This window comes from Mus caroli, chromosome 19 (genome assembly GCF_900094665.2).
Source record: "Mus caroli chromosome 19, CAROLI_EIJ_v1.1, whole genome shotgun sequence".
NCBI classification, from domain to species: Eukaryota; Metazoa; Chordata; class Mammalia; order Rodentia; family Muridae; genus Mus; species Mus caroli.
In genome coordinates this window covers 49,557,696-49,569,814 of record NC_034588.1, presented here as the reverse complement: position 1 = coordinate 49,569,814, position 12,119 = coordinate 49,557,696, and the positions used below count along the sequence as shown (strand labels likewise).

General features: G+C 46.1%; 1 long non-coding RNA gene across 2 annotated transcripts; it reads right to left on the bottom strand.

Annotated features, from left to right (window-relative positions):
- Nucleotides 1–1,446: 1,446 nt before the first annotated feature.
- On the bottom strand, nucleotides 1,447–9,432 carry LOC110285893. 2 transcript variants are annotated; one of them, XR_002377092.2, is made up of 4 exons: nucleotides 9,331–9,432; nucleotides 5,103–5,290; nucleotides 4,286–4,369; nucleotides 1,447–1,826 (listed from the first exon to the last, which is right to left on the bottom strand). It is a non-coding gene; the product is annotated as an uncharacterized LOC110285893 (long non-coding RNA). The 2 variants fall into 2 exon arrangements; XR_002377091.2 differs by lacking the exon at nucleotides 9,331–9,432 and adding an exon at nucleotides 8,833–9,323.
- Between the last annotated feature and the right edge of the window lie 2,687 nt (nucleotides 9,433–12,119).

Below are 12,119 nucleotides of genomic sequence, written 5' to 3'. Positions count from 1 at the left end.
ACAGTTGGATCTCATGGAGGCATTTCCTCAACTGAAGCTCCTTTCTCTGTGATAACTCCAGCTGTGTCAAGTTGACACAAAACTAGCCAGTACAGGTGCTCACCAGCATAGCTGGTAGTACTTTGAGATTTTAGCCACATATTTCTAACATATAGGTAAAGCATAGCTCACTGGGAATAGGCATTGTGAATAATAATTATTAATCATCTAAGCACCATGCTACTATTATGACTGTTAGTTTTATCTTATAGATTCCATTCTAGGAGCCAAGATATGGATCAGAACAATTAGGTGTACCTGAGCCTGGATCCCAGCACGCATATCAGGTGGCTCAGAAGTGCCTATAGTTCTACTTACAGAGGATCAGTATAACACCCCCCACCCACCCAAACACATAACCTCCCACACACATTTAATTAAAAATAAAATAGATCTTAAAAATTAGAGAGATTAACACTCTTTAAGCTAGATATTCATGCACGTATGGCCCAACCCCAGCCACCAGTTCATCACCACCTTCCCCCTGTGAGCATCCGATCCATAGCCCTCACATAAGTGGATTTTAAAAAAATCATAAACACCTGACTACTATCATACATACAATTAAAATTACTTATTCAGTATAAACCTGCTTGCAGTCATTTGTGGAATTTTCATCTTACAGAAAGTTCCGATGGTAAAAATCTAACATTCTCTGTAGTGTTACAAGAGCTGTGTGCCCCTCCTCCCTCCTGAGCTCCCTTCAAAGGCAGTGTGTGTGTGTGTGGGGGGGGGGGGCTCAGAATCAGATTCGCACAAGTTCTTTCAAGTACTTGGGGCTGAACTCATATGTCAAAACCTCCCTGGCTTTGGCATTGGGGTTGGCTTCTCCATGACTGTTGACTTTGGTCTGGATGTTTACCCATTCATTTTTCAGACCTCCAGTCGATTGTTTATCTTGGCCATCCTTTTTCCAGCCTGGGACTTCCCACACCCTGCCATCTGGCACCCTCTCTGGTTTCATTCCCACAGTCCTAGCTCAGAACAGAAACCTCAGCGGAAACTCAGATGTAGCAAAAAGCCCCCAAGGACTGTGCCCCTGGTTCAGTGCCCCCGTCCTTCACTGGGAGAGAAGGAAGTGGGAGGAACTTTTGGAACGTTTTGGAGGTTTTAATACCAAAATTTTTATTCGATGGATAGGCCGATTCTCAGTATGTCAGTGCCCTGGTAAATGTGTCTCATGTTAAGTTTGAAAATAATATGCCATCACAGATACCAAATGCCAGAATATACCCAGTATCTCCCTTTTGTTCTTTTTGCCTTTCAATTTGATGGCTGAAATTTCAGCTTATATCTTAGACCTGAAATTGCTTTAGTCAAGATTACAACAACAACAGCAAAAACCAACCAAACAAAAACCAACCAATCAACCAAACACCCCAAAATCAAACTGTGAGAACGGAAGGTTTTATTTGAATTCTGGCGATGACGATTTCTTGAGTTAAACCGGTGCAGACAGAAGCGACAAATCACATCCTGCTCACCATATCTGAAGAAAGCGCTCTGCTTTCTTCTGTCCTAGCAGTCTCCCGTGTGCTTGAATGTTAAATGTCCCCCACAGGCTCATGTTGGAACAGCTGGTCCCCAGCTGGTGGCGCTCTTTTGGAAGCGTTCGTAGCCATTAGGAAGCAGAACTCCTCTGGAGAAAGCAGGCCACTGAGGAAGGCTTGAAGGTTTTATGGCCTGGCTGTGTTTCCTGTCTACTCTCTGCTTGCTGACTGTGGAGATGATATTGACAACTGCCTCGCATCTGCGGCCATGATTTCCCTGCTGTGATGGACTGCACCCTGCAAAGCGCAAGACAAAATTAACGTTTCCCTCCTGGTATTGCCTCATATCAGGTCACAGCCAGCAGAAAGGTAACTAAGAAATCCCCTGCATGCCAAGCTTGTTGACCTTTGACGGCTAGACTAACCACTCAAGCCAAAGAGGCTGTCTCGGTTTTCACAAGAGCCTTGTCCTCTACATTGCCACCGCCACTATCGCTATGGTTGCCTGAGGATTTAGTGTGCGCTGAACACTACGACAGGCCCAGAGTATACCCCCCACATTTAATCTTTACCCGTAATTCCAGGAGGAAAAAGCTATTATCACCATCATTTTATAAATTAGGAGAGAGCATGCAAAACCTAATGTCTGAGCTGGAGAGATGGCTCCGTGGTCGTTAAGAGAATATACCACCTTCCAGAAGGTCTGAGTTCAATTCCTAATACCCACATCGGATGCCTCACAATTGTCTGTAACTCCAGTTCCATGGGAATCCAATGTCTCTGCTTATACTCACGAGTACATAGCAACAAACAGACACCCAAACCCAAACCAAACAAACAAACAACTCCCCCCACCCCCTGAATCAAAAAGCCAACCAAACAAAAATCCCAAGGTCATAGGGATAGTTAGTGACTTTGCTGGGCCATATGTCTCAAAGTGCCTCACGCTGACCTTAAACTATGCTACCTGCCACCCACAACAGGTGGCTCAAAACCACCTGCAATTATATTTCCGGGGACCCAGCACTCTCCTCTGGCTTCCATGGTCACCTACAAACATGTAACATATAACACACCTTCTGCTGGCATCCTGCATACGTCTAATATATACTTATACAGAGAAACACACATACACACAAACCAAAAATAAAGTAAATCTTAAAAAACCAGTCTTGTCCTGTCTTGCTTTGCCAACAGCAGGTTCATGTTCATGATAGCTTTGCTTGTTTGAACTCTGACCTAATTGGTGTGAAGTGTTTATCGTGGTAGCTGTTTCGGGAATCTCAGCCATTATTGCTGTCGCTGTGGTCAGTTTTCATTTATGGTATCGTCCAGAACTGACTTCACCTGTATGCTGGTGAAAAATATCAGGTGGGAGTCTGGCCTGCCTGCTGCAGATTTATCAAATAAACACAAGACTCAACTCTTGAGACACAGGCCTCCGTTTTTTGTTGTTTATCTAAAATTCCAATTTGACAAGTCACCCTGTGCTCTATCCACCGCCTTAGACCAGGGACTTTGCAACCAGGAGAGACAAGCTTAGCACAATGGAGCAAGCACAGCTAAGGCCCCTTGTGAAGTCTTAGGGTGGCCATTGTCAGCATAGCTGCGGTTCTGAGCAGGGAGGGCCCAGGGGACCGGGCAACCAGAGTCTCAAAGAGGCTAGGAGACATCTCTTACGAAGGTGTACAAGGATGAGTGATCCTTTCAAAGGTGTCTCGGCAACTGCAAGGACTGATGGTAGCAGTGACAGAGCCAATGACTTCTATAGTGTCCTTAATGGAAACAACGTCACAAGACAGAGCAGACAGGAAGGAATGAAACCTCTTCAAGTCTGTGTGGAAGGCTAGGAAACCCGTATGAACTCTTTATAGCATCAACCACATTGGCTTACGTAGCCCAGTTCCTGAAAGGATATTGTACTTTGTCTCCAGGTAGAAGAAACAAAGCAACTCTAATTTCCTGAGAAGTGGATAAGCTGTGTTGATAAGGTGTGCTGAGAAATAAGAAATGTCTGCGTTTTTGTTGTAGGAAAGAAAACAAGTCTATAGCCAGGCTCAAGAGAGGCTGCCTTGGGACGAGGGCACGGTTTTTCCACTCCGCCACCATCCCGGCACCGAGCAGAGCATCACTCCATGCCTGTAGGTTTTAAGCACTGGGCATACCTGCCATATCTTAATTCTCACAGTGTTCGTAGTTTGCATGATGATTCTAATCATGCAAGAGAAAACAGTGTCTCCTCTGGTCACTTACAGCAGGCCAGCTAGCAAGCTGAGGGCTGGGATTCAGATCCAGGTGAGATTTCAAATCTCACTCAGAGATCCTTCTTCCACCATCCTGACTTGAGTTACTTTTCTGCCGGCCACTTTTTGCTTGGCCCGTTTGATTTAGAGTTTGAGACAGGGTTTCCGTGGCGCTCTGACTATCCAGGGACTCCATATGTGGACCAGGCAGGCCTCACGCTTGCTGTGACTCTCCTGCCTCTGCCTTCCCAGTGCTGGGATTAAGGATACGTGCCAGTGTACTTGGCTCTGCTTGATGACATTTATAAAGGAAATGCTCCTGCTATCCTCTGTTCAAGAGCTAGTGATGATCCCGGGCTCTCGGGTGGAGGATATATTCTGGCTACCAGGCTTCCAGCATGGGGATGGAGATGGGTCATGCTGTTCAGCATTTATATTTCCCACACCAGTCTAAGGCCCTTGGGAAGGCACCCCTCACCCATGCTCTATGTATCTTTCCTTCAAGAGCCTTACAGCATCACGCAGGTCTCTCAGATACTGGATTCAGTCTGGGTTAGTAGCCTTCACGGATCCACCTCTCCCTAGCAACTGGTGTCTCTATCAAAGAGAGGAGGGGGAAGGAAAACGCATATAATTAAAAGAACTTTCCAGGTGCAGAGAACAAAGTCCAGATGAACTAAACTACACTGGGGGAGGGGAAAGAGGGGAGACCCTGGCACTTGCAGAAGCTAGGAGGAGTGGGAAGAGGGAAAGCTGCTTCCAGCCACCAAGAGCTAAAGAGTGAAGTCAAAGGGCTGGAAAAACAACCCATTTAATTTATTGGGCTGTGTTTTTCCAGCAGCGGTGGGATGGAGCTGCGATTGCCTCCTGCAGGGATTTGTGACCTCATTCTTCCTCCCTCTCCCCTCCCAGCGCCAGCTACAGGGTTTTCCCCCTTGTGGCTGACAGATGGTTTTCGCAGGAAGTGCGAAATCCCAGGAATGAGTAGGGGTTCAGGTTTCAGACTCTGGGGAGACTCAGGTGAGCTACAAAGAATGGCCTTTGCTACCCATTAAACACAGAGTTGAAAATGCAGAGTGCAGTGACCCGCTTGGTCTGGAATGAGGTGATTAGTTCCCCAGAAACTCCCATCGGTTCCCCGGGCAACAACATCAATGTGCTGTTGATAGAAAAACCAGGAATAAGAAATTGGCTAAAATTACACATTTTTTTCTGCTTTTTTTTTCCCCCTCTCTTTTTAAGAGTTCCTTATCAACACCAATATAAAACAAAACAATTCTAAACAACACACACATTAAAACCGACCCTCCTTCTCCAGCCTCTGACTCACCCTTTGCTTTACAGTTACTGCTGGGTAAATATTGTTGCTCTTGAGTCGATAAGAAAGAGAAGGGTGGGTCAACCCTGGGTGGTGGGTGTGGCACACACACACCTGTGCTGGTGCTCAGGAGGCCGAAGCAAAGGGTGGAGAGTAGAAGGCATTCTGGACCACTGAGATGAGTTCAAGGCCAGCCTGACCTACGCAGTAAGACAGGTCAATAGTAAACAAACTCAATGAATAAGTAAACCCCATTCCTAGTTGTACAAAGTATAGGAAAATTTGTGACAGTTGTGGGATAATAGCCTTACCCTGAGTGGGTTAATCCTAGGGGTAAATGGGGCAGAATTTCTATAAGCAGTGGACCGGGAATTAGCATGAAATCTTTATGAAAAGCAGTTAGGGTTAAAAACTGCCTTAGGCTGTCTTGGCTCTGCTGAATTTCTGCACTGACTGAATACGGTCCTGGTTTCACGTGCTTATTTTTACCTTATTGGACTTTGGGCTGTGAGCATGCACGTGCCAAGCTAAAGGAGGATGGCCGGTATCCTGCTCTATCGAGTGCCACCTGCGTCTCTTGAGCAGAGTCTGCAACCTGCAGCCAGGCTGGTAGCTGGAAAACTCCAGTAATCCTCCTGCCTCTGTCTACCACTGCTAGGGTTACAGGTGACCACGAAGCCACACCTGGCTTTTTATGTGGGTTTGGGGGATTTGAACTTAGGTCCTTATGCTTGTTTATCAAATGTTCTTACCCCCTGAGCCGGCTACTCAGCTCAATAATGATTCATTGAGAGGGAAGGAAGTCGTGAGGTCGTCTTAAAAGTTTTATGTGCTGTGCTTTCTGATCTAAAAACCTCTTTCTCCTACCCTTCTCACCAAGGCAGATGGAAATTCCCTTGTTTAGCCTGAGAATACGAGGTTCAGAGCCAGACTGGTCCTCTCTGGTCTCCTCCTTGTCATATATCAGGTCAGTGTAAGAGGCCATTGCCTATAAGGAGCATCATTATCTTCAGCATCGATAAGAAAGACACAAAGCTGCATGGTCAGTTATGACGTAATGGTAATGTGCCATCAACTGTAGGGGACATCCCGATCTCAAAGACATTAAAATCTGCTGGACATGGTGGCTCAAGTCTTTAGTTCCAGCAGAGGCGGGCAGATCTCTGAGATCAAGGCCAGCCTGATCTACAGAGTGAGTTCCAGGACAGCCAGGGATACATAGAGAAACCCTGTCTCGAAATACAACTACAGAAAGATGTTAAAATCTGACAAACGAGATTTGTCTTCCCATGTGAATACTATGGTATTTGTGTAGGGACCTGAGTCTCTAGCTGAACCTCTCTTTGCTTCACCCTCCATTAAAAACTGGTAACAGTCGTGGGACCTGCCTCCTAAAGCCTTTGTGATGAGACAGTGAGCTAGGTCACGTCAAACACCCCAAACATTCTGCACGCAGCACATAAGTGTCCGGGCAACTGTTCACTACACCCTCGTCAATTCCACAGACACTTGCTCCGCTGAGGATACAGGTTTTCCTGGTTGCTATTCTTTCTGTGGTGAGGAGAACCGGGCAGTAACACCTATACATGGCAAAGCATGATTTCAGAGCAATAAGCACAGGGCGAATTGGAGGGTAGGAGTGGGTGGTGTAGATTGTCTTTTTGTGCCTTAGACTCTGATGATCTCTTCAACTACACCCTGGCTTCCACTGAAAGGCACCAGACTGGCCTGGCAATTGTTCTCTTGTGGAAAGAGTTTTTGCATTGATGATGCGCTAATGGATTATTATATTATTATTATTGCCAAGTTTTGTACTGCTCTAAGCATATCCTGGAAGCACCCCAGCCATAGGGGAATTCTGACCTCAGAGGCATGCTGGGAGTTGGGGGTGGGGTCAAGGCAAACAACACAAGCTGTGCACGGCCAGATGGTTCTGCACAGCAAACTCTGTTATTTCATTCACAGGAAATCAGAAATAAGCTGAGTCCACCATGTTGAACCCGAGAAATAAAAAAGTGAACAGCCCTGTCTTGGTGCCACCCAGTTTTTAAATAGATGGACAGAGGCACAACGGATTATTCCCAGAGCAATTGCTGGATGGATGTAGCCGGTTCAGAAACAACACAATAGGGCAAGGCTCTGGGTCCACATCTGCTTCCCAGTCTGTTGGAGACCTTTGAGTTCTGTTGTTGTGTTTAGCCCTCTACTATCGCTAACGTCCTCGTGAGGCTGTTGAAGAAATAAATATTGGGATGATGAGAATGTCATCTAGCTGGTACTCATTTAAAGGCACATGGTGCCTGTTTACAGCCAACCAAATCTGATCGAAGAAGCTGCAGGGGGGTTGGCACACTGGAGTTCTCCAGGCCCAGATACAGAGTTTGAAAAAAACTCAGAACTGCAGTTTAAATACTACAGCCTCTCTCTCTCTCTCTCTCTCTCTCTCTCTTTCTCTCTCTCTCCTACTGTTACTTCTCGTCCTTGTTCAGTATTAGATTCCCCATCTACAGAGTACCTTTCTAGCTCCAAGTCTCTGTAAATCAGTAACTTAGTAATCATTTAAATGTCACACAGTTTTCTGTCAGTCATCTGCACTGGGCTGAGTTGTGGTCACACTTGTTTAAACGCCTCTGTGAAGGCACTTTGTAGATACAGTACGTTGACTTTAAATTTAGATTCATTGACTTTAAATAAAGCAGTTTGGTTTTGCTGGTGATATTTTAAATTTTATTATTAATTATTATTATTATTATTATTATTATTATTATTATTATTTTCACCTAGTTAGCTGAAGTCCTTTAGAGCAAAGACTAAGATTTCTTGGAAAGGAAGGAACTCTGTCTAACACTTGAGAAACTCTGCTGGAGTTAAAAATCTAATTTGCTAGCTAACTCTTATCAGTTTCAGACCGAAGTCAGAAATGCCAGCTCTAACTTGAGTGTGCAGCTTGCTGGCCTGCACTGAGTATTTCAGGTCTGTCTGTCCTATAGCCGCAAACAAAAAAACCGACTCCCTCCCAGAAGCGGTTGTCTCATTTACGTAGTCCGTGAGCATTCTGCCTGACCCTCTCAGCATCTGACTTGCTTTTCTAATCTTGCCTCACGCTCAGCTCAATTCAGCCTTGTGTTTTTTCTCATAGAGGACCATAGCTTAAACTTTCTTTTTGCCTCTGGATGCTATTTATTTTCCCAAAGAAAACTTCCTCTGAGGTGCCTCTAACCTGAGATCCCATGGGTTGACCCAGAGGGGCTTTGATGGGTCTGATGAGCTTCATACAGGCATAGACAGCCACACACCCAGGGCTTCTGTGTTTCCCTACTTCATCTCTCAGAGCGTTCTTGCCCTACATACCTTAGCGAAGAAACTACATTCTTTACACGGCGTTCTCATGCTTTTACAAAGGGTTAAATCTCTTCTTCATGTCTCAGGGGACATTTAATTACAGGTGGATATGTTGGTTAATTAAAAGGGAGTGTGTATCATCTCCCTCTGCTTATTCAGAGGGCGATCTTTAAATGTAAGCATAGCCTCTCTGTCTCTGTCTCTGTCTCTCTCTGTCTCTCTCCCTCCCTCCCTCCCCCCACCCTTCTCTGTATGTGTACAGGGTAGGGGGTGAAGTTATTTCACAGAAAATGTTTGCTAAGCTCTTAGAGAATCATGAAAGGAAGCTGCCTGGCTAATGGCAGGAATTATTACAAACATAGGCATTCCTACTCTTGGCTCTCCTCTAAAAGGCTCTTACCATGGACGAGTGTTTGTAAGGAGCATCTCATAGGACGTCTGGAGCGCACAAGGACTTCAATGCATAGTCGGTCGAAATCTAAAGGGTTCTCCCTACAGTCTCCCGGTCTGTGGTGTGTTTAAGCTATTTGGGTATTTTCCTCTCTCTTGTTCACTCTAGTGGAATCAGGCTGAGCCTCTGTTATATAACACCACCAGCTCCTGCAGTAATGAGCAGCTTCTAAGGAGGAGGCACCAGGGGGACAAAGCCACCTGGCCTCTGCCAGCCCTCCATACCCTGCCAGTACACCTGCAGCGAGCTCCCAGGCCTTGGCCTAAAAGAGAGGCTGCTTATTATGTTTCATTGCGTGAGATGACAGTGCCTTTCCAGGACAGGCTGGACTAAAAAAAAAAAAAAAAAAATCTCTGCCTTTGTTTCTCTGGCCAAGTTTTATCCCGGGGACTTCGGGATCACCAAGCAGCTGCCTCTCTGAACCTGTGTCTCTTACTCTCGCCTCACCTGCTTTGGGAAACCTGATCAACTCAGAGACGTGAAATATTTAGAGCTGGCTCTCAGCCATCCGCGTCTCAGAAAAGCTTGCAGGCAAGTGTCACGTGTGGGTTGCACGTCCATCGCCTGCTGTTGCCAGGGGGCGGGGTTTCACGTAGAGCCCTTTGTGACGAGACGGGAAACCCCAGTTTAAGTGGAGAAGGACACGTATTGGATCAACTAAAGGAGAGGCTCGAGGCAGCTGGCTTCGGGTTCAGATGAGGTCACCAGGCTTCTCTTCAACTTTCTCTTTGCCTTCTGTGAGGTTGGCTTTCTTTATAAGCGTCCAGGTGGCGGGCCCTAGGATGGCGCAGGACCGTTGCAAAAGCACCAGACTTCATAGGGAAGAGAAGATATGGTTGGCAGCTTTCTGTGAGGGCAGCCTGTGACGAGTCAATTTCAAGGAAGAAAGGTTGCTTTTGGCTCATGGCTATAGTGGGTTCAACCCTTGGTATTTTGGCCGTCACGGGGGACCAATGTAACACAAGTACATCCCGTTGGGGACTCATGATGGAAGAGCTGCCTTACTTCACCCCTGCTAGGAAATGAAGGGGAAGGGAAGGCTCTCAATATCTCCTTCAAGCCTCCCAGTGTAGCTCCCTATACTAGGCTCTATTTCCGAAGAGCATCACTACCTCCGAAGAGTACCAGAGACTGGTTCCTGTAATGCACAGGCCTTTGGAGGACTGTCAAGATACAAACTACAGCCAAGAGGTTGACAATTTTTGTTTTGCGTAAAGGTGCCAAATAGGAAATAGTTTAGGATTGGAGGATCATATGGCTTCCGTTGCAACTCCTCAGTTCCACTGTAATAGCGTAAAAGCAGCCATAGATCATACGCAAATGAATGAGCATGGCTCTGTTTCAAGACGCTTTTATTTACAAAAAAAAAACAGGCAGCGGGCCAGAAACAGTCTGACCTCTGGAACTACAGAATTGTTGGTGGAAAAAGTGTGCTCAGCCAGGGACTAATTTTTTTTTTTTTTTTTTGGCTCCTCTCATAATTGGGAGAGATCACATGACTGAGTTAATGCCTGTGGGACACTAGTGGAAATAATGCGGACATTCTGGGGGCCAGAAGTTGTAGTCAGCAAATACAGTCCTTTACGTCCTCGTTACCTCCCCAGGAAAGGAGTCACTGCCCAGAGCATGGAGTTGAGCTGCCAAGTGACCAAGAACACTTGCAGCATGGCATTAGGCACCTGGCAAATAGATTTCCATTGTGTCTGAGTCACTGCACAACACAGATTAGGGTTGCTTATCTATCTTGAGTAATATAAAAGTGCGTTTATGAAAGGGAGTGAGAATATATACGATACTCCCCAAAGGGCACTCAGAACTTGTACAATGGGAGAAGAAACAATGCAGAGTAGTGTGTTCAACACAGAGCGCCTCAGCAAATAGCCACTCTGTAGCACCGAGTTACACATTGTTTCTCTCTGTATAAAATGAGGGAACTCAGGAGGAACACTTTGTCTTATCCAGTTAGACTTGGCTATACGAGTGAGCTTTAGCTGACAACATCTGAGTGGCTGTGATTGAAGCCAGTTTCAGGCCAAGAAGCTGATGTTTTCCCCCTTGATCTAAATCTTCTGCCGTTTGAATATCAAAAACGCTCTCGCTTTGGGTCCTAGGGGACAGTGCAGCCCCAGCATGCAGCCCCTGGGCTCTGAGTCATTACTTGAAGTATGATATGGGTATGGGTGTTTTGCCGGCATTTACCACTTGTATGTTTAGTGCCCTTGGAAGTCAGAGGAAACACCCATTGGATCCCCTAGAACTGGAGTTATAGATGGTTGTGAGCCACCATGTGGGTGCTGGGAATTGAACTGGAGTTCTCTGGAAGAACGGCCAGTGCTCTTAACTGCTGAGCCATCTCTCCATCCATTACCCCATCTCCTTTTAAACCCCTCAAGTCCAACTTGTGCTACCCAGGAGCCTGGTGACATCCTACCGAAGGCTACACCCTTAAAGATGCTGACTTCTCCTCTCCCAGTAGCCATGGATTTCTAGTAGCTCCTCGGAGCTTGCACAGGTCTTCTGCACCCTGTTGTAACGCAGTGAGTTATATGTGAAACTACCCTGTTGTGTCTGGAAATTGCTGGTATTCTGTAGCCACCCACCACCTCATAAACTCTTAGTTTTGAGCAATTGCCACATTTTGTATAGTTGTTGACATAGCAGAGTCCACTTAACCACACTGCCAGCCGGACTGTATTTCAGCCTCACTTTTCCTTGTTAGGTTTTATTGGTTTTTTGCTTGTTTGTTTGTTTTTCGAGACAGGGTTTCTCTGTATAGCTCTGGCTGTCCTGGAACTCACTTTGTAGACCAGGCTGGCCTCGAATTCAGAAATCCGTCTGCCTCTGCCTCCTTAGTGCTGGGATTAAAGGCGTGCGCTACCATGCCTGGCTCTTTGTTAGGTTTAATATTTAAATCTCCCATCTAGGCTAGAGAGATGGTTCAGCAACTTACCAAATACTGCTCTTGCAAAGGACCTAGTTGTTCTAAGCACCCACATAGGGCAGCTCACGACAGCCTGTAACTCCTGCTCCAGGGGAATCTAGCACCCTCTTCTGGCCTTCACAGACACTGCACTCAGATGCATAAACCTATATCCAGACCCACACCCGCACCTGTACCCACTCACATAGTTTTAAGAAATTGTGTTGATTTTTGGAACTGGAGAAGTATGGGATCTGCCTGCATGTGTGTGTGTGTGTGTGTGTGTGTGTGTGTGTGTGTGTGTGTGTGTGTGTGT